We start from the raw sequence: 26831 nt of genomic DNA, 5'->3' as shown, positions 1-26831 counted from the left end.
GTTCAAGCCCCATGTTGAGCTCTGTGCTGATAGCTCAGATCCTAGAGCCTACTTCAGATCCTGTGTTTCCCTCTCTCTGCCTTTCCCCTGCTCACACTCTATCTCTCTCTCTTTCTCTCAGATATAAACATTAAAAAAATTCTTTAAAAAAGACAATCCCATCAAATAAATAAAAAATGCCACTCAGATTCCTTTTATACAAATAATATCTGGAAAATATAAGATAAATAAAATATTTTAATTCAATGACAGAAGACTATTCATGGTATAATGTTACATAAAAAACAATGTTTGTCTAATATCATCTCTACTATTTAAAGGTATATGTTTACACGTATAATAGAAAAATAAATACATGAAAATAAAAACAAGGATTACTTCCAGATGATGATGTTCATGGGTTACTGAATTTTCCTTTGATACTGAGTATACATTTTTATAAGATATGCAAACATTATTTTAATTAAAAAATAAAAGAGATTAAGAACTCTTAGTGTACTATTAATAAACAAATTGCATTTATACACCAGGTAGAAGGCTGAAGAAATCTGATATTGTTTATTTCTCACAAGCACGTGAGGCGACGGCATATTTTTTCTTATTTTTCAAAAGGTTTTTTTAAAGGTTAGTTTATTATTTTGATTTCCATAAGGAAGTATGTAAGTCTATAACCAAAATTAGTGATAGAGAATGTATTTATTCAGTTATGAATAATCTTCCTAGTACTTTTGGAAATATAATGTTGGAATATAATATAATTTTGGAAATATATATTTGGAAATATAATTCATTTTCAGAACACATAGGAATGCAAACATTCTAGGGACACCTGGGTGGGTCAGTCGGTGAAGCATGGACTTTTGATTTTGGTTGGGATCGTGGTCTGATGGTCGTGAAATCGAGCCCCTTGCTGGGCTCTGCACTGAGCATGGAGTCTGTTTAAGATTCTATCTCTCCCTCTGCCCCCACCTTGATCACACACTGTCTCGCTCTCTCTCAAATAAAAAAGAAAAAGAAAAGATTGCAAACATTCTTATTAGGTAAAAGCTAGTTTAAAAAAAAAAAGCTAATGTGACCACTTGATATTCCAAACCAATATTTTAAAGTACAAATCTGAGCATGTACTGGAGTGTGTATGTATATTAATTTTTTTCAAGAATATGTAATATGATGTGGCCAAATGTGATCTAGTATGAACTCCTGTTTCCTGCGCAGCAGGTTTTCAATCAGCAATAAGAACATTTTTAAAAAAATATCTACTGAGTATCTACTGAATGCCAGGTAGCATGCTAAAAACAGATTTAAAAGCATGAAGCTTTGTATCTCCTACACTGAAAGGGAGACAGAAAGCTACAGTTTTGTTACAAATATTAGAATGAGTTTAGGTAGAAAGTACTGTGGACCCACAGGACAACACACACCAACCATGCCTGAATAATATAGAAAAATCTACTGCTGTAGATGTTTACTGGATGGAATACAAAACAGAAGGAATTCCAGAAAGAAGAACTGGTTGGTAGAAAAGAGCAGAGTTGTGGGGGCACCTGGGTGGCTCAGTTGGGTAAGTGACCGACTTTGGCTCAGATCATAATCTCGTGGTTTGTGGGTTGGAGCCCCATGGTCCAGCTCTGTGCTGACAGCTCAGAGCCTGGAGTCTGCTCCGGATTCTGTGTTTCCCACTCTTTCTGCCCCTCCCCTGCTTGCGCTCTTTCAAAAAATAAGTATTAATTTTTTTTAAAAAAAGAGCAGAGCTGTGTGCAAACATGGTATCACACATCACATACCCTTATGCTTTTCACACAGCTGCTCTCTTTCATGGTGCTTTGTAAATGCCCTTTGGCCTATGCCTGCCCTGCATGTGCTATAACCCAACCATGTCTGCTGCTTTGCAGGGATTAGCGGTCTTGCTCCCTGCCTTGCCTAGATCATGACATCAATCCTGTGCTCGTCATCCTTTTCAGGTGTCAGTGATCAAATAAAGGACTCCATTTTCAGTGTAATTATCACAGGGACGGGATGCTGAACCCAAGAAGCATGGCAAGCGTCTTAATTATATGTAAGTAAATGAAAAGAAAACATATAAGTCAAGGAAAAATAGAAAATGTTTTTGGAGACACAGCACTATTAACAAGCTTCAAATAGCACATGGCAAACAATCCCCTACTGCTTTTTATTCTAGATTTAACTTTCTTCTCAGTGCAGGCTGAAATGTTACCGGAAAGAGAGTATTCATATCTGCCTTTGCTTATATGTTTTTTTTCTTTAAATAATTATAATAAAAAGACAGTGAAAATTTATGTGGAACTGCTGTTCGTCCTAAGTGCAACTAAGTGCGCTGTTAACTCTTTAAGTAAAGAAGTTCCTGTTGCCATTTCTTTAGAATAATGCTAAATAAAAGGACTTGTCTCTGCCAGGAGCATCTCAATCACAAACAACCCTGCGATTTGGAGTGACCACCTTGCAACAGGAAATGTGAGGAGCATGCATGAAATCACTGTTTGTTTTCTCTGTTTACACTGAGTCAGCATGTTTGACGTAGCCTCCATCTGGCAGTCCAATGGAACCCTGTCAGGTAAAGTCACTGTGCTGGAGGATACATGCCCGTCATTTCACTTGTCCTCGAGGGTCCTCACAAGCCATCCCTGTTAGTTTCTATTGCTGTGCAAATACACTGTCCCGAATTTAACCGCTTAACAAACCACACATTTATTTTCTTACAGTTTCTAGGAGTCTGGAGATGGCACAGCATAGCTAAGTCCTGTGCAATCAAGGTGTTGGCCAGGATGTAGTCTTACCTGAAGCTCAACTCAAGAAAGATCTGCTTCCAATTTCATGCACGTTGTTGGTAAGATTACCTTTCTGGTGGGTATGGAAGATTTCCCCTTTTTTGCTAGCTTTTGATGAGAGGCTGCTTTCAGCTCCTAGAGACCACCCACAGTTCTCTTGCATACTGGATTTCCCAACATGGCTACTTGCTTCCTTGAAGCAACCAAAGGAGAGCAAGAGACTCCAGAAAGATGAGGGCAACAGTCTTCTGTAACATAATCTCATAATCATGTAGACACAATCAAGTATGTCCTGTGACCTCTCTATGTTCTACTGGCTAAAAGCAAATCACAGGATTCCCACAGCCTTAAGGAGAGGAGATCACAGAAGAATATGAAAATCGGGAGTTAGGATAATGGCAGGCAGCTTCGCAGTCAGCCCCCTACATTAACTCTGCAACCTTCCAATTATATTCAGTCTAGTGAATACATGCCTAGCTGTACCATGTGATATAGTAACAGACTGCAACCCAAGCTACATAATACAGGTTATATTTACTCTATGTCATCATCTAAGAAAGGTTCAGAAAATACTACCACCTAACATTCTACATATTGAAATTTCATTAAATTTATTCACATGGAGGTGAAAGCCAAATCTTAAATGACAACTGTACCAAAAACACATATCAACCTATCTTTCTAATTAAATGAATGCCAAGGCCTCTGTTCTATACCAGAAGTCATTTGGATTAAATGAGCAATCTCACATGCCAGTAGATAGAAATAAGGAATTAAACATGGAACTGATTACTGTAACAAAATGTTATAAAACTCTTGATTTACTAGATTACTTAATCTATGTCCCTATGCCTATTTATTAGTGAATTGTTTAAGTGAATTGTAAAGTAAAATCTTATCTTTAATCACAAAATTGTGAACTCAAGGATCTTGATTTACACTTTTTTTCTGCATTTATTTGAACTATACTTTTGGATGACTATATGACTTTGATGAGGTGGACTTCCAGATATTATTAAAATGATACAATAAAAACCATCTATACTTTTACTCATATATATATATATATATATATGTATATATATATATAAATATATATATATATATCTCACATCTATGTGAGATATATATATCTCACAAATCTAGTCATGAATCCCAATCTCCCTTTCTCCCAATTTCTCTGCCTTAGAATCATCTCCTGTCTATACAACAAGAAATGTCTTGACTTCCCAATTTTCTTAGAGAAGCAAACAAAAATCTATTCAATTAATACAACTTGTTTTTGTACTCCCTTGAACCAAAAGAAAAAAAAAAACCTTTAGAGACTTTAGGTTCCTTTTGGAGTAAAATCCCAATTCATTAACTTTGTCTCTGTAGTCCTGTATAATCTGCCACTTTGTGAGGATTCCCCCACAACTTGCCTTATTTATATGCTGCAGCTGTATGATTTTCTCCCAACTGTTGAAAATGCCATGCTCCCTATGGCCTGATTGGGCTTACACGTAGTATTCCCTTCTTCACATCACCCCTATTGTTTTTTCCTTGGACAATTACATCTCACTCTCCAGGTCTCAGAATGTGTGCTACTTCATATAATTAGTAATTCAATGATAAAGGGGTGTCAGTAGTATAATTTCATTTTTTTTATAGTTGAAAAATATTCCCTGGGACTATAATTTATTGAACCTATCCTTTTTGGTTGAACATTAAATTTTTCCTATACAATTTTGTTACTTTTTAAAATGTTTACTTATTTTTGAAAAAGAGAGAGAGTGCAAGGGATGAAGGGGCAGAGAGAGAGAGGGAGACAGAGGATCCAAAGCAGGCTCTGTGCTGACAGCATAGGACTTGAACCCAAGAACCGTGAAATCATGACCTGAGCAGAAGTCAGATGCTTAACAAACTGAGCCACCCAGGCACCCCTAAAGTTTTGTTATTTTCAACAGTACAACACACTGAGGATTGATGGAGGGGGTTAGGTAGAAGATAGGCTATGCGTGATGGGTATTAAGGAGTGCACTTGTGACAAGTACTGGGTGTTATGATCACTAAATTTAATCACTAAATTCTACTCCTGAAACCCATTTTAACATATATGTTAACTAACTAGAATATAAATAAAAACAAGAAAAAAAAATAGGGGCACCTGGGTGGCTCAGTTGGTTAAGCATCCAACTTTGGCTCTGGTCATGATCTCCCAGTCCGTGGGTTCCAGCCCTCTGGTCAGGCTCTGTGCTGACAGCTCTGAGCCTGGAGTCTACTTTAGATTCTGTCTCCCTCTCCCTCTGCCTCTTCCCCACTCAAGCTCTGTCTCTTTCTCAAAAATAAACATTAAAAATAAATAAACAAACAGTACTATATTGATCTATTCTTCTAGTGAAACTCTTTGTATGTATTTGTTTTGTTTTTCCACCTGAGGGTGACTATCTAAAGACCAGATGGGTTAAAAAGCATAGGTGTTAAGCTGTCCATTAGGATGATACTGATGTATACTCTAATAAATAGATTTTAGTATAATTTTGAATTATATAAATCCTCAAAAGCTCATGACTCTGAGTTACTTGTAGAGGTAATCAAATGCAAAAAAAAAAAAAAAAGAATAATTCCATTATATATAGTATCATTTTAAGGAAAATTAATGTTAAATATCTTGGTATTCTATATCCCTTCTCAGTATAAAATTCATAATAGCAAGATTAGTTTATATAATATTTCAAAGTTAAAGTAATAGAGACACTGCAGTGCAATAAGGTATGTAATAAATTAGAGAGGTGCTAGCTAGGAAACAATATGCAGCACACGAGCAGCCCTCAGATCTGGATTAACTTGATAATTTTGCCCAAGTCTCAGGACGGGTAGTCTTAAAATTCTGATTTTTGACAGGACACCAGGAGCCAATCCATATGTCAATTATTTTTGTATAGGTGACCAGTGGATGAAAAGAACATTCTCTTTCATAAACATGATAGATAAATAATCAGGGACATTCACATAACATCACTTCTGTATTTGTTCCTAATGTAGGCCTGTAGAGAACGTCAAGTTTTAAAAAAATAAAATAGTTTTGTAGCAGGAATTGTGTGTTGATATAAAGAAATCTGGGTTAGTGGGGAGGATAACTCACAGTGAGTCAATGCTTAGAATATGCCTTTATTTTAGCTGTAAAAGATTCAAGGGATAACAGAGACCTATGAAAAAGGTCAAGAAGTTTTAGCTCTCTCAATAACTTCCTCTTTCTTTTATGCCCCCAAAAAAGTTTCAAAAAAGTTTATGTTTTATGCCAAGCTTTGTCATATAGATATGGTATATTTTAATGTTTTATTTTCTGAAGGAGTTTATATGCCAACAGTTTAATTTCACACCGGATGTCCTAATCATACAGAACATTTCCAGGACAATATTACACACTATTGCTCTATGTCAAGGGAATGTAGCTTAATTTATACAATCACCTGAGTAGCATAGGATCCAAGAAATATTGTGGGAACAGACTTCCAAAGCACATGACATTTTGCCACTGTTCTGGATTATTTGCATTAATATTACACTTCATTAACACAGACAATCAAGAGTTGGCAGTATTGACTGGTATTGATGCCAAGAAAGCAGAAAGAGAGGTAGACTAAATTTGCATGAGTAAGAATGGATTTATGAAAAACCCTTGGGCATAGGAGTAAATGTGAAACTCATTTCAGAGCAAACACAGTGAATAGTCTGATTGACACAAATCTCTGTGTAAATGACAGCTGTATTTCATTTGAATAATAAAGGCATTGACCTTGGTAATCAATGGTTTATCTCTAGAATTTCACAATTAAGAGGGAAGAATATTTGTGAAATAAAACAATATATGCTATACCAAATTTGGGATTAAGATTATTAGTTGGAATTTACTGATTTCAGATTCTGAGAGAATTTGTATGATTTTGCAACAAACCCATTTCCTTATTACTATAAAATGGTGTATATAAAGATACCATTTATTCTAATTTAGAGGAGAAGGCCTAATATATTCCATTCTATGCCTTGGCAGTTATGGGCATCTCTGAAAAACACTGCGGGGAACAAAATATGCCGTACTCTGAAATTAAGAAAAATATAACAAAACCCAGTTCCTCTAAAATCAAATTAGAAGACGATTTAGATTAAATTTTAAAAGCAGATACAATCAATTTTAGACAATGAACATTTAATCTGTCAAGGGCTTAGGAATACAAGCTTGTGGTGGATGAGTTACATGTGATAAAGTTTCATTTGCCAGAAAGAGGAATTCTCAAATTCCCATCTTTGTATTCATTGATCATGTACTCTGGAAATGAATCTTGGGATTCCTTTAATCCCAGTTCCATGGATAGTTATTGACTTTTAGATAGTAAATGAACACTAATTAGATAAAATTGGTCCTTGTGGTAAAACAATAGCTTGAGGGGAAAAAATATAATACTTGAAATGCTTCACTGAGGACCAGAAAGGGATATTATAGTTTGCATTACTTTGTCTCATGCTTCACAAATCCCTTAGTGAGGAACTAATAAAAGTGCATAAAAAACTAATATATGCATTTTCTTGGTTTCCTATGTATTATTAGTGGATTGTTGTATATAATTTATGCCTTCTTTATAATAATTTCTTTTACAGCTCATCTGTTCAGGCATTTTGTTGTTGTTCACTGCTGCATCAGATATTGCCTAAGTGAAAGAAGAAATGGACGAACGAACGAATCTTTGTAAGTCTGCATTTTCGTACTGAGCATTGAAAGCAACGAAACAGCAACATGATTGTCAAGGTTTGGACCACAAGTGGAATACTGTGGCTTTTGAACTTCCACTGTAACGAGACCATACTGGGTGGTTGGTGGATTATTCCATACAAGAAGTGGTGCTGTTTACATATAGAAAAAAGAAGAGATGTCAAGAAAAGAAGCAACAGATGGCCATTATATCTCCCATTTTGTTCTTGTTTTCTACATTAGAAATTCTGAACACTTGCTCTTGTGTGGACATGGATATTGCACAATTTAGGAACATAAATATAAGCAGCAGAGTACGATACAACTAAGAGTGTACATCTAAGCATAATTTAATAATGAGCTCCTGTCTCCTGCTAAAAAGTTAAGTGAAAAATAATCCCTCAGTATTTATACCATCTTGTACAAAGTACTAAACCCCCAGAGCCTCATTCATAAATTGGTCATGTGGTTCTAAATTCATAGATTTGTCATAAAGATTGCATGGAAGAGTATACACAAAATGCTTGGAAATGTGGCTGGTATATACTAAGCAGTTAACAAACGTTAGTCATTTTCATTATTATCACCATAATTACGTGTGTTTGCCTATGAGTCAGTCATATGGTCTTGTTATCCTTGCCACATGGGACTGAAAACCAGAAACCAGCATGCTATCTAAAGAGTACCATAGAAGGATTAGGGAAATAATATCTTTGTTTTACTAAGGTGTCCAACAAAGTAAATCTCCCCAAATAGATGATGACATTCTAATCAGCCTTAGCGTCTCAAGTGCTTTTAGTGTAAATTTCACATAGGGAATGCAGCAAAGTTAGAGAAAATCATATAGGCAGGAAGAAAATCAGACTCCAGGAGAAGCGGAAATTCACATCAGACGAGTCACGACTATAAAAAGTAAGTAAAACCCACCTGAGAGGAGATGACAAGAGAGGAGAGGAACCGAGGATATTTTTAGGCTCCCAGATCTATTATTTAACCCTGAATATAAATAAATTATGTTCCATTTCTCTGCCAGGCCACATAACTTTTGTATCCTTGCAATTAGTCCCTATCTCCTGAAGGAAAGAAGTTTCTGTTGCCTCAAACACTGAAGAGCCAAAATAACATACATTGTGTCATCTGTTCTCAAAGGGATCAAGTTGGAGGCTAGTGCTATGGATTGAGTACCATAGTCACATTACCATGTCCTTGATATGCCAAGTCCTGATTACTCCAAAATTTTCTTTAACTTCACAAAAGCCAGGTCATTATACATTAGCATTTTCCACATCAATAGTCATTAAAAAAATACCCACATATTCTTGAGAAAGTACAAACTGATTATTTTTTTTTAATAATAGACACAAAATATTTCAATCTAAATTGGTTTAGTGACCTCTGAGACTGCTCTCCCCTTTTAAGAAAGGTTTAAAAAAAGTATTCTGGACTGGAACAATTCTCTTCCAGCCCAGAGATAGAACAGGACAGACATGGCATGGAGATTTTGGGTGCACTATACAAAGACAGAACTTTGCTAAGGTCATCCTGGTCAGCCTCAACCTACTGGAGTTGCCCTTTAACCAATGAAGTTTATGAGGAAACAGAGACAATAATGTTTCATACACACACACACACACACACACACACACACACACACACACACACACACACACATATACATACATACACACCTGAGGTATCGTGAAAAGACAATGGTATTGGAATATATAAGGCTAGCTATATTACTAATTATCTCTACATCTTTGAGAAAGTATTTAATTTCCCTGGTCCTCAATTTCCTAGACTCTAATGAGATGTGGCTTTAAAAGACTGTCTGTAATAAACTCTCCAACACTTCAAATCTATAAATTAGCTTGTCAAGTCCCTGACATATCTGAATAATGCTGAAGATGTTATTAAACTGAACATAATTTTATATCAGGGATTTGTTTAACTCAAACAAGCAATCGTGCTCTGAATATGGTAACTTTAAAAACTGATACATGAACTCGGCTTAGATGTTGAGATGTGTATTTAATCACCTGAAATGGACACAGTTTTGTCAGCACTGAGTATGTTTAGTTATATAAGTTATGCAAATATATGACTATTCATATGTTTCATTCATTCTTGAAAATAAATTGGGGAATTTTAGTCAACAAGTTATTGTAACTTGAGAAGAAAAGACCTCTTCCCTAAACTAGGTTTTAGTTTTACTCTACTTGTTTGCCATTTCCCACTGAATATGAAATTGGAAAAAAAAATTGGTAAAATGAATACTCCAGCACTTATTTGATAAGATTTTGATTGCTATGGAATTTTAAGTCATGTGCAATATGATTTTCCAACAAAAATTAAAAAAGACTTTGGTTTAAATCTTAACTCTTCCTTCAGTATTTTTTTCCACCTGATTGTAGGGTCTCTTTCTTACTAATGACACCACAGAAATACAAAGGACATAAAAGAATATTATGAAATACTATGAACAATTATATTCCTAGAAACATAACCTCCCCAAATCGAATCAAGAAGAAATAGAAAATTGAAAAGACCAATTACCAGCAATGAAACTGAATCCGTCATCCAAAAACTCTGAACAAACAAGGCAAGGGGCGCCTGGGTGGCTCAGTTGGTTGAGCGTCTGACTTCGGCTCAGGTCATGATCTCACAGCTCTGTGAGTTCAAGCCCCACATTGGGCTCTGTGGTGATGGCTCGGAGCCTGCAGCCTGCTTCAGATTCTGTGTCTCCCTCTCTCTCTGCCCCTAACCCACTCGCATTCTGTCTCTCTCTCTCTCTCTCTCAAAAATAAATAAACATTAAAAAAAACTGTTTAAAAAAAAACAAGGCAAGACACCCTAAGAAACAGATGCACACACTGAGACAGAGCAAAGGAAGGAGTTAGGTCAACCCAGGAGGGGGAAGTACAACCATTTCAGCATCAAGTACAACCTTCCTCAGCCTTTATGAATGGTGTTTATTTCATGAGATCTTCCTTCATAGTAAATTTGGAGAAAATCTCCTCCTTCCTTCTTAGTACTCCTCTGGAACCACAATTATGCTTCACTTGAACCAAGTACAGAAACATATCTTAAAGTAATTATGTTTGTGAGTTTTCTCCACACTAGAGTATGAATTCCTCAAAGACATGAAATGGATCTCAGTTCTCCCTGGATAACCTAGCACACTTTCCTAAAAATAAGAACACAGTGAATATTTGTTGAACTATGTAAACCTGGAATCTCTAGGATTTATTTTCTCTCTTAATATTCAACTCTTTCTCATAGTATGTAACTCAGATTATAATGGAATATATCTAATGGTTCAGTGAGTGAGATAAATTTATGTATAGGTCAGCTATGCTTACTAATGATTGATTTCCCAAAGCTCAGCTAGTAACAATTGTGACTATTTCTTACTTAATTTAGATGGTGATTTATAGTTTGACTATAACTGCTACCCCTGCAGCTTTTCTAGGTGGTGTTTGGCAATGTTCCATTTATCAAGTAACATCATCTCAGTGGTGAAACACTGAGAGTTTTTTCACTATGGTCAGGAACAAGACAAAGATGTCCACTCTCACCACTTTTATTTGGCATAGTACTGGAAGTACTAGCCACAGAAATCACACAACAAAAAGAAATAAAAAGAATTGAAATTAGTAAAGAAGAGTAGAACTTTCGCTATTTACAGATGATATTATACTATACATAGAAAACCCTAAACATTCCACCAAAAGAACTACTGGAACTGATAAATGAATTCAATAAATTAACAGGATACAAAATCAATGTAGAAAAATCCACTGTATTTCTATACACTAATAACGAAACAACAGAAAGAGAATTAAGAAAGCAATCCCATTTACAAATGCACCAAAAATAATAAAATACCTAGGAATAAACTTCACCAAGAAGTTGAAAGACCTGAACTCTGAAAACTAAAATACTGATAAAAGAAATTGAAGATGACATAAACAAATGGAAAGATATCCCATGCTCACGGAATGGAAGTACAAATATTGTTAAAATGTTCATACCACCCAAAGCAATGTACAGATTTAATGCAATCCCTATCAAAATGCCAACATTTTTCACAAAGCTACAAAAAATAATCTTATAATTAGTATAGATCCACAAAAGACCCCAAACAGCCAAAGCAATCTTGAATCAGAAAAACAAAACTAGAGGTATCACAATTCCAGATTTCAAGTTATACTACAAAGTTGTGGTAATCAAAATAGTGTGGTACTAGAACAAAAATAGACACATAGATCAATGGAACAGAACAGAAGCCCAGAAACAAACCCATGATTATATGGTCAATTGATCTTTGTCAAAAATGTGAAGAATACTCAATGGGAAATTGGTGTCGGGAAAACTGGATAGCTACATGTGAAGAATGAAACTGGAAGGTCTTCTTACACCATACACAAAAATAAACTCAAAATGGATTAAGGACTCTAATTGTGAGACGTGAAACCATAAAAATCCTAGACAAGAGCACAGGCAGTAATTTCTCAGACGTCAGCCATTGCAACATTTATCTAGGTATGTTTCCTGAGGTAAGGGAAATAAAAGCAAAAATAAACTATTGGTACTAACCCAAACTAAAAGGTTCTGCATAGCAAAATAAACAATGAAAACTAAAAGTCATCCTAATGAATGGGAGAAGATATTTGTAAATGGCATACCCAATAACGGTTAGCATCCAAAATATATAAAGAACTGATACGACTCAACGCCCAAAAGACAATAATCCAATTTAAAATCTGGTAGAGGACATGAATAGACATTTCCCCAAAACAGACATCCAGATGGCCAACAGACACATAAAAAGATGCTCAACATCACTCATCAATAGGGAAGTGCAAATTAAAATCACAATGAGATATCGCCTCACATCCATCAGGATGGCTAAAATAAAAAACACAAGGAGCAACAAGGGTTGGTGAGGACATGGAGAAAAGGGAACCTTCATGTATTGTTGGTGTAAATGTAAACTGGTGCAGCCACTGTGGAATACAGTATGGAGGTGTCTCAAAAGATTAAAACTAGAAACTAGAAACACCCTATGATTCAGTAATCACACTACTGGGTATTTACCCAAAAAATACAAAAACACTCACTCAAAAAGATATATGCACCTGTATGTTTATGGCAACATTATTCATAATAGCCAAATTATGGAAGCAGCACAAGTGTCCATTGATAGATGAATAAACAAAAGGTGGTATGTCTTTGTGTACACACACACACACACACACACACAAAGGAATATTATTCAGCCATAAACATGATAAATCTTGCCATCTGCAACAAGGATGGAATAGATTACAATGCTCAGCAAAATAAGCCAATCAAAGAAAGACAAAAACCATATGTAAAATTTAAGAAACAAAGCAAATGAACAAAGAGAAAAGAGAGAGAAAGAGAGAGAAATGAAGAAACAGATTTTACCTATAGAGAACAAACTGATGCTTACCAGAGGAGAGGTGGCTTGGGGAATGGGTGAAATAGGTGAATGGAGGGATGCCTGGGTGGCTCAGTCAGTTTTACTTCTGACTCTTGATTTCGGCTCAGGTCACAATCTCATGGCCATGAGACTGAGCCCCATGTAGGGCTCTGCAACGAGTGTGGAGCCTTCTCAGGATTCTCTCTCTCCTCTCTCTCTGCCCCTCCCCCACTCATTTTCTCTTCCTCTCTCTTTCTCAAAATTAATAAACTTGAAAAAAAACAAAGAAACCGGTAAAGGGGACTAAAGAGTACACTTTTCATGATAAGCACTGAGTAACGTATACAGTTGTTGAATCACTATACTATACATCTAAAACTACCATAGCACTGTATGCTTACTATACTTAAAATTGAAAACTTAAAAAAAAATGCTTGCACTAAACATGTTACATGTTAGTTTTGCTTATGTTACACAGGCAAAGCATGTCACCAGTTATAATAATGGTAAGTTTCCTATAATAAATTTCACCCACTTTAAATGCACACTGCAATGCAAGACTAATTTTTGCCCAAGGGTAATTCATATGAAAAATCTATAGTTTTGTCATCTTAAAATTCACCAATGGGTCTTTTCAAATATATACTGTCAAGGCAATCACAGTCAAGATATAGAATATTTCCATTTCCCCAAAGAGTGATCTTGTGCCTTTTTGGAGGCAATTCCCTTGCCCCACCTCGTATCCCCAGGAAACCACTAATCTGTCTTTCCCTATGGTTTTGACTTTTATTGAATTTCCAAGACAAAGCAGTATGCAATCCTTTGTGTCTGGTTTCTTTTATTTTCAGAGTACTTTTCACATTCCCATGATGATGTATGTATTAATATGTCTTTTTATAGCCGAGTAACATTCCACTGCAAGGATATACCACAATTTACTTATTGATTTACATGGTGAGGAATACTTGGGTTGCTTACAGTTTTGAAAATTATGAATAAGGTTGTTGTGAACATTCACATAGAGGCTTTTACACAGACATGGATTTTCCTTATTCTTGAAAAACTACCTATGAATTTATTCTCTGAGGCATATAGTAAGTATACGTTTAATTTCATGAGAAACTGACAACCTATTTATCCATGTAGCTGTAACTCTTTTACATTCACACTAGCAGTGTCTGAGATTTCCAAATGCTCCACACCCTTGTCAACACTTGGTACCGTCTTCGTAATTTTAACCATTCTATTTACTTACTTTCCAACCAGTAGTTAAATCGTGGTATCTCACTGTTGTTTTCATTTGCATTTCTAATAGTTGATATTGAGCATAATGCCCACAATGTCATTTTATTAACTTTTACTATGTATAGCATCTCAATTCATGTTACAGTGCTTATAAAAATGGCCTTGATCACTCTTCTCAATTCTGCATGCCACTCTTTTGAAATGTATATTTAAATGTCCTCTCATCAGTGGGTGCAGTTTACTTTTTTACCCCTTGTCTCCGAGCTTAGAGCTTAAACGTATGACTTGCTTTCACATTCTGCCATTTCGAAATGGGTGGGTCACAAATAAAGGATTAAAAACCCATAATCAAGTGGAAAAATAGTCTCCTTTAAAAAAGTGTTTATTTTCTGTCCTCAATTTATTGATCTATCAACACCATTTGATATAACTCTTCACTCGTCTTTGAAACCCTTTTTCACTTGACTGCCAAAACACCACATTTGCTTAATTTTCTTGCTGTCTTTCTCTTTTTTTCCCCCCATATCCTCATCCAAACAATCTCCTGAATGTGGAGTGCACCAGAATACAGTCCTTGGATTTCTTTTCTTTTCTTTTCTTTTCGCCTCTTGGTGATCTTATTCAGTCTCACGGGTGTGGGCTGATGAACACCAAATATGTATCTTCATCTCAGGCCTCTATGTGTGAGCTCTAGGTTCCTATCCATTGCATACATCTCCATTTAGATGTTTCCTGATGTTCTTAACACTGACATATGCAAACTGATCCCTAATTATTAACCCCAAACAAAAACCTTCTCATTTTAAAGTTCTTACAGATTTCAGTTACTCTTGTGAAAATATTCTTATAGTCATCTTTGATCAATCTTTCTCACAAATCCCTCATCTAATCTCTTAGAAAATTGTTAGCTCTAACTTTAATACATATATACAAAATAATATATACATACATACATATATATATGTATGTATATATATATATATATATATATATATATATCCCAACAACTTTCAATGACTCTCTCACCACAGAGTTGATACATTAGTTATAATTCTTGTCATGATTATTATAATATTTCAATTCATCTGCCTAATTCGGTTCTTGTCTTTGTCCATCCATTTTTCCTCTACCAGCAATAGTATGCCATTACTCATAATCTGATCACTGCTCACAATTATCAAGACAGTCGGGTCCTCCATTACCTCTTTGGATTCACCTACTGTTCATTCCCTCACTTTCTCAGCTACATTTGTATTGACCTCCACGGCTTTCCCCCAGCATATTGCAACATCATTACCTTTGAGCTGGCTCTTAGCTTTGAATGTTATTTCTACTACATACCTTCATTGGTCATTCATTCACGTTCATTTTTATTCTAGCACAGAGCTTTCAGTGAGCTTTCCCTTAAGCAAGCTATTTAAAAATGAACTCCCTTCTGCAAATTCATTCTCCACCTTCCTGCTTCCTTTTTCCTCCTACAGCACTTATCATTCCCTACCACCATATACATGTGTGTGTACACACACACACACACACACACACACACACACTCTTTATGTTCTCCATTATAGCAGGATATGTGTGGTTAACCACTTCTTCATTGTTCTATCCCAAGTGCCTGGCAAAATGGTAGGTTCGCAATAAACATGTCTCTAATGAAACTCCATTAATGAATCTAAATTATACTTTCATAGATACCATTGTCACTAATATAATAAGATCCAGTTTCTTTTTGGCTTCATTTTCAATGAAGTGGATATTTTAAATGCAGACACATAAAATGTATCTCTGATTTTCTGTGAACCATTAAGTCTTTCAAATAATACAAAGACTGAAACTTATCTCATAAAACTTACTGAGGCAATTTACTGCTATAAAATTACAGTGGTAAGTGAAGAAACTCAAAATGTTGAAAACATTTCACCAAAATGAACGTACAAAAACCATAGGTCAAAAAATATACCAATATTGCACTGTGTCAACTGTTGAAAACCAACATACTCCAGCATTGAAATACTAACATTAAATCATTAAATATATCCTCATAATGGTTGTATGACCAATTCAAGCTATGTACTGCACTACGTACTAAGTTGCTTCCACATAGTTTAACAGTCATGTGCAATGATATGGAAGTTGTTTTGAGTGAGATTGTACTAGTCTTACTTTATCATAGCCAAATAACTAAATAATAATAATAATAATAATAATAATAATGTGTAAAATAATAATCCAATATGACTTTCAAAAAACTTCCTCAACATATCTATGGCTTAGGCACTATTCCATAGTAACATATCAACTAATATTTGGTGGTGACTCAGACCTATCATAAAAACGCACACACACACACACACACACACACACACACACACACAAGTTATTCCAGTGAAACTCTTGGTGTGGGATAGGAGGAGAGTTAATTGAATGATACAAGAAGCAAACAAGAAAAGGGCTATTTTGCAGAAATGGAAAATATGTTATTCTGTTAATAATCAGAATAATCTGTTAATAATTCAGAAAATATAATTTTCCAAGTAGAAATTACAAAAAAAATTTGTAACTGAATAAGAGGAGGAATTTGGAAGGCATGAAGGGAATATGTTCATAATGGAAGGCAGCTACAAACTCTTAATTGCTTATTTTACGTGTATTTGATTAAAATTTAATATTAATTAATATGCAATGTAAATATTTAGTACTCTTATAGTAAAACAGAGTCCAGGTCACCGAAGACAGATTATGAGGCATAACAAAAATAACTGTATAATAAAATTATTATAAGAAGAAAAACAGATCAAGATTTTCCAAAAATATATGAAAATACTTGACATGTATGTTAATTACAGAGATAGAAAAGAAAATAATTCCTGCTGTGAGCCTACTGTTTAGATCATTTTTATATTTATTTATGAAAAATAAGCAACTCTGCAGCTAAATACTTTGGTTAAATTAAACCATTTGTAGATGTCATAGGTTAATCACACAGGAGTGAGAGTGCCATAGCTTTAACAAGAGTGTGAACCCAAAGCTCCATCATTTTCCTACCTTTGGGTTTGCAGATAATACTATAGAAATCACTCCTTTAACCTCTGTAATATGATAAGGAACAGAAAGTACATGTATAATTATTGGAAAAATGAAGACCGAGTATATAATACACCTGATATTTTTTTTTTACTTAAAAGACAAAAATGATTAAAAAACAGTATAAAAATTCACAAGTTGGCCAATTAATCTTAAAAAGTTTAATCTCTGAGTTATACTATACGCAAATCTACACAAACAAAATATATTTTGTATGGTTAAACATAAATACATGAAAAATAAGATAATAACCATAAAAAATCCATATAATTTTGATGGAATACAATTTTATCAAATGCTTTCTATTTCTTAATAAGCTAAAAAAAAACACACAAAAAGCTAAAAAAAATCTATTTTAAACATTTAGAATATGGGTGGTCATATGAAGAAACACCAATATGGAAATTCTGCCATGACAAGTTTCTAATCTCTTCCTGTATACCACAAAGCACTTCTTAGAAAAGACAGCAAGAAAATTCAAATTCTGAGATTTCTCATTGATATACTTCAATCAAAAATTAGATTCTTTACTGTCTCAGGTAAAGAAAAACAACAACAACACAGCCGCAGTTGAGGCAAGAGACCATTTTTTAGAGTTTCCTGGAGTTGATTTGGCAGTACTGGCCAAGAACACAGTAGATATGGCTGAAATTTCAGCATCTGACACAGAGAAAAGACTAGAAATATCACAATAAACTCCATAATCTAAGATGTATATTAAGGCATTTATGTGGAAGAATATAATATATGAAGGGCAAAGAACAAAAAATAATTTCCAAAGTAGAATACCCAATAAATGAAACTGAAACCAAAAAGTACTGGGGAAATTTAAAGAGAAATTTCACTGAAATGAAAGAAAAAGTGTATCTTCATATTAAAAATTAAACTTTGGGGAGTCTGGGTGGCTCAGTTGGTTAAGCACCTGACCCTTGATTTCAGCTCAGGACAAGATCTCATGGTTTGTGGGACTGAGCCCCCCATCTGGCTTCATGCTCAACATGGAGCTGCTGCTTGAGATTCTCTCTCTCTCCATCTCTCTCTCTCTCTCTCTCTCTCTCTCTCTCTCTCCCCCTCCCTCTCTCTCAAAATAAATAAACATTAAAAACATTAAACCTTAAAATAAGAAATTTTAATTCAGCATGAGAGGTTTAAAGATTTAGAGGGAGACTGGATGAAGCTTATCTAATTTAATGTCTCTTTTTAAGAGGAAGACCACAAAAATTCGAATAAAAAATTATGTATAAACATTCAGACTAAGAAAAGTTATAAATTTGAAATCTTTTGACTAATACCACAAAATCCAAAAACAAAATAGCAGTTCCATTAAGTTCTTGATATACCATTACAATACTTTTCTCCCCTACACTTATAGATAGCATTAATTTTATTATCTTTCATAGAATAACAATATTGCCACTTTTTTTCTAAAAAGAACATAATGGTTATAATTTCCTTTAGTATAGGTTACTATTCAATATAGAGAACTGGAAATAAATAATTTATTTCAGCTTCTCAACATGTCATTTATAATGTCATGTATTTATTAGGACTCTTGGTGATTTTTGCAGACCCTCCCCCCAACACTCAGAAGAGTTTTTCACAGTGTAGCTTCTTTTTTCATACTTTTCAAACTGCCTTTTTCCTACCTACATAATTTGGTCACTAGATGCTACGGAACACACTCATATTGTACTGTTATCAATGTGTCTGTATTTTAATGACTTGATGCCTGGTCAGTCATTAGAGTGAGAGGTAGGGTTATTCCTGGAAGTAACTGTGACACCAGGACAGCTGTCAATAAATTAACTATACACAAAAATTGACTGTGCATCACATAAAAATATCATTAAAACTAAAGCAAACTAAATTTTTACTTAACCCAATTCCCAAAATGCTTAATAAGGCTACACCACCTTACTTTATCCAACAAAGGGAAAGAGTAGAGTAAGACACCAAGTCTCAACTGATTGAAAGTCAAGTATCTTACTTTCCCAATTTTTTTTTTCACAAATATAGGACCTATGTGAATACACGGTTAGTGAGTTATCTTGAAGCTTAATTTTTATTAGCTTCATGGTATATGTCCTTCTGGGGAATATACTGTCAAATAAAGAAAAGATTTTTCAGTTTTCCAGGTTGTCAAACAACTTACCTATGAGGTTGGCCCCTGACTTCCCTTAAGCAGTGTTCAAAGCCCCAAAGCAATTAAGTCATGTCTGTAAGTTCCAGAGGATAAAAAGTATGACCTGAAAATATTGTAGTATGTTTGGACAGGGTTTTTGTAATGGGAGGATATTTTCAAACTTGAATATATTCACAGAATGTTCTTGTCTGATGTATTTAGTGATGAAATTAAGCCTAGAAGTATTTTTTTAAAGGAAAAACAAAGAATTGTTGGCTAAATATCAAATAATAAAAAAATAACTGAATACCAGAGAAATTGTGGCTACAAGTGAAATATAAATATAAACACTATGATAAACAGAGGTGGAGAGAAAAATATGAGAAAAATATGAGGAAAATATGAAAGAATCATAATTTAAACTTTCAGGGAGCCAAGTGGTATTATCTGATATTAAAATATCATGTAAAAATAACTTTCAAGTAAAACTTCTCACTTCAACAATCTTGAAGAAATGACTGAAAAAGCTATTTATTTTCACTATCACTCAGAACAACTGCAGTAAGGCATTTCCAAATAATATAATACTAAAAAACCACTAAAAATATGAGGTTGATCTGTATAGGATGGCATGGAAAAATGCGCCTAGTATTATTATATAAAATAATAAAAATGAAAAATGACAAGTTTCAGATATATAGATACATAATCACATGTACATATACATATATACTTATCTATATATGCACACACATATATATAATAATTATAATATAATAAAATTTATTTTTAAATTAAAAATGTCTTACTGTTTGTGTATGCTTACAAACATTTGTTTGAATAGGCAGAGAAGACATCAGAAAGTTATGGCAACTATTAACAAACTATTTCTGGTGAAGACTGGGTTATGAGTTAAGGAGTATGAGCAAAGCTGGGAAAATTGGGAAAATGGAATGTTTTTACTTCTGATTCATAAAATTATATAGGGCTTAAATTGAAGAAAAAGAACAATACTTTCTCAATTGTTGATAATGGTGAATTAAACCTGATGCTAATTCTCAATGAGCTCACGCTAAAGCATACAGGTAAAACATACAATTTTTAAAATCTTACATTCTACAAATATTTTTGGATTCTTATGACCTGTCTGATGCTGTGTACTTTGTTGGTGGTACAGAAGTGAAGACTCCAAAGACCCATTTATGACAACACAATCAATACTCAAGAGGTACTGATATTGAGAGGTATGCTGAAGGGTTGCTGGAGCTCAGAGAATGTTTCCAGAGAACTGTATGTTAAGCAGTGCCTCAAAGAACGTTAACTATGTGAAAGGAAAGGACTTTTCTGGAAAAGAGGCAAATTATAGAAAAGCATTAAAGTATGTGGATGTATATTTGGGAAATATCAAATAATTGAGTATTGCCTTGTGCAGGTAATGTATGAGCAATGCAGGAGCTAAAAACATGTTAACAAGAGACCAATTGTAAATGAACTGTTAAACCAGGGCAAGTTTTGTTCTTGTTTTGTTTTGTATCCCCCCTCTCAAAAAGAATGAACAATTGTGTTTTTAAAATACTGTTCTGATAACAAAATAGAAAATGGAATCAAAATGAAATAGAAGAAAAAAGATTATAAATTTAGAGAAATAAATCAGGACAAAATACAACAAGCAGGGACACAGGGACATTTGTGACAGCATAATAAACTAAAGCAGTAAGAGTGGATATAGGAGGAAGAGAAAGATTCAACAAATGTTAGAAAGTAAACTCAACAGGACTAAGAGGGATGGGTAAGAGGGATGTGTATGATCAACTTTGGGTAAAATAATTATTTAATGAACATTGTAATATTTATTTCTAGGTTGGGCACGGTTTAGCTCAATTATTTATTTTGTATTCTTTACAAAAGCCAGTTTACAAACTCATTCAAAAATTACTAAGGATTTAGGGATGTCTGGGTAGCTCAGTTGGTTGAATGTCCAACTCTTAATTTTGGCTCTGTTCATGATCCCAGGATCATGGGATCAAGCCCCATGTGGGTTATCATGCTGTGTGTGGATTAAGATTCTCTCTCTGTGTCCTTCTGTCCCTCTCCCCTACTTGTACTCTTTCTCTCTAAAATAAAAAATAAAATAAAATAAATTAAAATAAATTAAAAATTACTAACCATTTAGATTAACTCGATACACTACCAACTGAACTGATAACTCAGCATGTCTCTTTCAGGATGGGGATATAATTACCACTTCTTGTGTTGTCCATTCACTAGACTATACAGAGGAGAAAAAAAAAAGGTATAGATTTGAGCATTCACAGTTTTGGTCCAAAAAAGCTAAAAACTCTTGCTTAGAGACTTCAGAGACCATATAAAAGAACATAAATATAGTCATCTTGAAAATGAAATTTCTTGCATCAGAAATAATTTATTTTAAACAAAATTTCTCAACCAACTACAAAATTTAAGTGAGACTGTAGTCAAATTCAGTAGAAACCATATAATTCCAAACATTAAGTATTCACAAACAGGTATTTATATTAGATGTGTGTGTGTGAGTTTACAGTCATTCATATCTTTAGTTCAAAAATTCAAAAATACTGTTGTATTTTAAGAAACAAGCTGTTAGTCTCATTAACTGAATATATCTCAGTATAATTTGGTAGGGATTTGTGTTTGCTCTAACACATATTCTTCACAACTTAAATAAGAAATAATATTATAGTTGCACTGATATTCCTTTACAGTTAACTTTTGAAATAAGAAAGAATTTGGGACATTTCAGTCAATATGTTCAGAGTTCAATGGTCCACTGTAGAACTCACTTCTTGGGGAGTGAATTAGTAAATGAATATAACTCTACAAGTTCCAATGAAAACAAATTATCTATCGGGCCGCCTGGGTGCTCAGTCAGTTGAGCGTCCTACTCTTGATTTCGGCTCCAGTCATGATCTCACAATTGTGGGATCAAGCCCCACATCTGGGTCTACACTGACAGTGTGAAGTCTGCTTGAGATTCTCTCTCCCTCTCTGTCCCTGTCTCTCTCTCTCTTTCTCAAAATTAATTAAAAAAATAAACATTAAAAAATCAAACTATTTACCTATACTTATATAAAGAAAAATATGAGAATATTTGAACAAAACTAGCATAAACTTTGACATATTTAATGTTAGCCCTTAAAATTCAATTCATTCCCTAGGTTTTCGTTGTGCCCATATATACTTTCTGCATGTCTTTCTGATTTCGTTTCAAATTAACATATGATGATTCTTTCTTGATTGTCAGTATTAAACAGCAGAAGTAAGATACATGGGAGCAAAGCTTTTAGCAAGCTATACCTGGGTAGGAGTTATTTTCATTTAACTACATCCTACCTCATAATAAAACAATGTTTCAATATTATTTCTCTAATATTTTTAAATTAAAAAATTAAATTTTTAATAACTTATGGTTAAAGAGAAAAATCTGTGTCTGTTACTATTTTGCCATTTGATTTAATTAGTTACATTGTCTTCTCCTTTTATATTGTAGACTCTGAAGGTCGCCCCAGGAGGTCATACTCTTAAAAATATGAACCTGCTCTATTTATAAGTACAAGTGAGATGAACTATTGCCTAGTAAATCTAATATTCAGGGAGAGTCAAAATCCATCTGATACTAACTGGTATCAGACTGGTTTAGTCTCAACTAACTAAACCAGATGTCACAACTTACAACGTATATTTACTGATGAGGATGGTTATCAAAAGAGATTTTCTGCTTCTGAAGAGAATTCATCTCAAGACAACTTCAAATGTGAAACACAGTTTGGTAAACTTAGAACACCAATTTGGTAAGCTTAAAATAACATTTAATTTGCAGTATTTTCTTTTATGTTTTTGTCTTATTCTATTTTTAACGTTTATTTATTTTTGGGAGAGAGAGAGAGCATGCAAGCACTGAGGAGGGGCAGAGAGAGAGGCAAAGGATCCAAAGCAGGCTCTGCACTGTCAGCTCAGAGCCCAATGTGGGTCTCAAACTCAACAGCCGTGAGACCATGACATGAGCTGAAGGTGGATGCTTAACTCACTGAACCACCCAGGTGCCCCTACAATATTTTATTTATATTATCTTCAGAAACATGGTTTTATGAACTGCAAAGCAAATGTACTGAAATAAAGAAAAAAAGCATACAGAATCACTAGCATCTTTCAGGAAAAAAAAATAATAGGTTAAAAAAAAAGTAACTACCTAAATATCTAGGGTCTATTTTTCTAATTTAAGTCCTTAGTCATTCAGAGCAATGTCTACAGGTATCAGTAATTCAATTTAAAAATGAAAAAGCCAACTATTTTAATAGGATTCAAACTAGGAAAGGGAAATGAACCCAAATCGTTTGAGCTACTTAAATCACTTTTATCAGGCTATCTCCCTAAAGGAGGATAATTTAATTTGAAAAGATCAGAGTATTGACTGAGACATAGATCCCTAGGTATTTAAAAGATAAATGAAATAGATTAAAATGAAACAAATTCAATGTGATAACACTATATGTGGATATTTACATTTAGGACTCTTTGTCTTAAGATAGTAGATTATTTAGAACACAATAGTGTTTCAGACATTAACTTTCACTGGTTATATTAAGAGAGAATATCACAATTGTTGACATAAAAAAAGTGTAATTATTAGACAGTACTCATTACTATCTAATCTGAATGTAGGTCTTTTCTAAGCTACATAAGAGTATAAAGTTCTTTCTCCATGTGACTGAGTAGAACTTTCAAATTTTAGTATTAGGTAAGGAAGAGATGATTAATAATTTGGATGCTGGATTCAAAGGTCCTGGATGTATTCTCACCAGCAGAATGATCCTGGGTGAGTTACATACTGCCTCTAACCATCAACTATTCATCTATAAAATGGCGGTGTGATAGTGAATTTTAATAAGAGCATCTACCTCAAAGTGAAGTAAAGATCTAATAATATAATACTTCAAAAACACTTACATAGTGACTGGCATCAAGTAAATTCTTAAGTGATGAAAAATAGAGAGCTCTTGGTTTTATTGGTTTTATCATTTGCATAGCTCCTCATCAAGCCAAAATAATGTCAAAAATTTCCATCAACTGTATCATTGATTAAAGTCTTCCTTGTTTCTGTTAACAATGAATAGAGGCTAATAAGTAATCTGTTAAACAGATTATCTAATCAATGATTCATGCTAAAACAACAAAATCACATCTCTGCCACAGCCTTACAAATGCTCACTATGCCTGCCTTCATTAATCTTGGGGGGGGGGTCATCAATTAATTAATTAAACAAGCATTCTATTGCCTTTTCTGTTGCACTGCTCATAGTACCATTCTGACACTAGCAACCCTTCAATTACTGTGTTTGACTCGTCTTTGAATTCAAGGTGCCTGGCAAACTGGTGGTATCCAAATGCGCCAGGTGGAAAGGGAAACACGGTAAGACTCAGGAGAAGCTCAACTAATAAAAAAGACCAGTGTTTTAGTCAAGTTAACATGGAATTGCACTTGGAAAGCATGGAATTGCACTTGGAAAGCTTGGAATTGCTGATTGAAAGACCAGGGAGTCTAAACCTGGTGACTGTATTGTAAGTAAAACTGTAAAGCTAAAACTGGCTGCAAGTAAAGGTTGATATGAGATTTAGATATAAGAAAAGATGTTAAACAATCTCCTTTAAAATTAGGAGAGTCATCTTACTGACGCAGTTTTGCTTGCCTATTTGATTTCCATAACATTTGTGGCTCTGAACCTAAACATCACTTTCTGGAGCTGTGGAATTGTCAACATCAGTACTCAGCTGCATGATTGAACACAGAGAAAAGAGATGGCTGTGTTGCTAATTTGGAAAATGGAAAAACAGAGGGAGGGAGCTAACAGTTTTTGGAAAAGAGTGCTTATAAAGATAGACTACTGACTACATGCTGGAAAGAGAAGAAAAAGAATGCAGGGGTAAACTTACTTACGGATGGAAAGTGGATTGGTAAGGCCAATAACAAATAATTGTTGCTAAGGATGAACTTTAGTATATAACGCTGGAAGTAATAAAGAAGTAATAAACTCTCTGCTCATCCCGAAAAAAAAGGGATACACATCAATTCATGCTAAAATGGACACTTAAATAAAAGAAAGTATGAGTGCTTTAATGAAATCAATGACTTAAGTTATAGATTTAAGTGTTGATTGGTGTTTCATCAGAAAGTAAATGTTATATAATGACTTTTCCCCTGAAGGGGAAATTTCTTATCAAAAAGAATACTCATCAACTCTGTAAGCCTGGTACTGTCCCTATTTAACGTATGATATTTATTCACCATTAATTTGAAACTATCGCCAAATATATTCTCCTACTATATCTATTTTTTAATGTTTATTTTGGAGAGAGAGAGAGACAGAGACAGAGAGTGAGCAGGGAAGGGGCAGAGAGAGAGGAAGACACAGAATTCAAAGCAGGCTCCAGACTCTGAGCTGTCAGCACAGAGCCCGAAGCAGGGCTCGAACTCATGATGTGAAATCATGACCTGGGCCGAAGTCAGATGCTTTAACCGACTGAGCTACCCAAGTGCCCCTCTCCTACTATATCAAAATTCAGTATATAGAAGCCAGTGAAACATCTGGCAACCTTCCATGAAAATAACCTTTCTATTTGGAATAACTGCATAATTAAAAACAAGGAGAGATTTAGAACATCAGCATACATCTTTATAATTAAGAGTGATTATTCATGTTTAATTTTAAAACTATATAAAATACTGTTGTGATTTATCAAGTACAGCAGAAAACAAATATGGATTTGTAGGAAACTCCTTTCTTCAAGGTGAAAACATCTAAAACCAAGGAGAGAAATTAAAAGAATAAGTGCTCATATAAGGGATACTGAAGAAATATAAGCAGTCCTTATAGTAAATAGAAGAATCTATAATTTCCACTAAACTGCCTGTAGGCAATGTAACTATTTGATGTTCTGTTTTATGAACATATTATAAGAGCCTTGGTCTACCATGACTAAACGACAATCTGCAATACAGCAGTGTTTCAGTTCTGCAATATAAATTTATGTTTTCTTCAGAAGTAAAAATCTTTTGGCAATGAGGTGAAGGAAGAGAAAAAAGAAAGGCTCTGGAGACAAGAGAATAAGTGGAATAGACATGATAACCAGGTGAAAGCTTTTGCTTCAGTGTTAATTTGTACTACAATGAGAGGGTTCTTGGCATGGACACAAACTTTGCTTTTTATATTTATAAGAGTTATAATACGTTGTATGTTTATTTGAAAAAAAGGTCAAATGGGCACTTCCAGTCTTTCTCTGAGATTGCTAGAATAAAAGGAAGCACTTTGGGAAGAATAGGTTGGAAAAGACTACAGGCTTTCTGGAGACCTCACTTTTATTCACACAGTCTCCCATTTT

The 26831-nt window shown here is 34.3% G+C and overlaps 1 pseudogene; it reads left to right on the top strand.

Moving 5' to 3' along the window:
* Positions 1-24921: 24921 nt before the first annotated feature.
* The window catches only part of LOC106984257 (elongation factor 1-alpha 1-like), a 34094-nt pseudogene continuing 32184 nt past the window's right edge, over positions 24922-26831 (top strand).

Source organism: Acinonyx jubatus, chromosome D4, assembly GCF_027475565.1.
Source record: "Acinonyx jubatus isolate Ajub_Pintada_27869175 chromosome D4, VMU_Ajub_asm_v1.0, whole genome shotgun sequence".
NCBI lineage: Eukaryota > Metazoa > Chordata > Mammalia > Carnivora > Felidae > Acinonyx > Acinonyx jubatus.
Note: the sequence above shows the minus strand (reverse complement) of the source record. Positions and strands in the feature narration are given on the sequence as shown.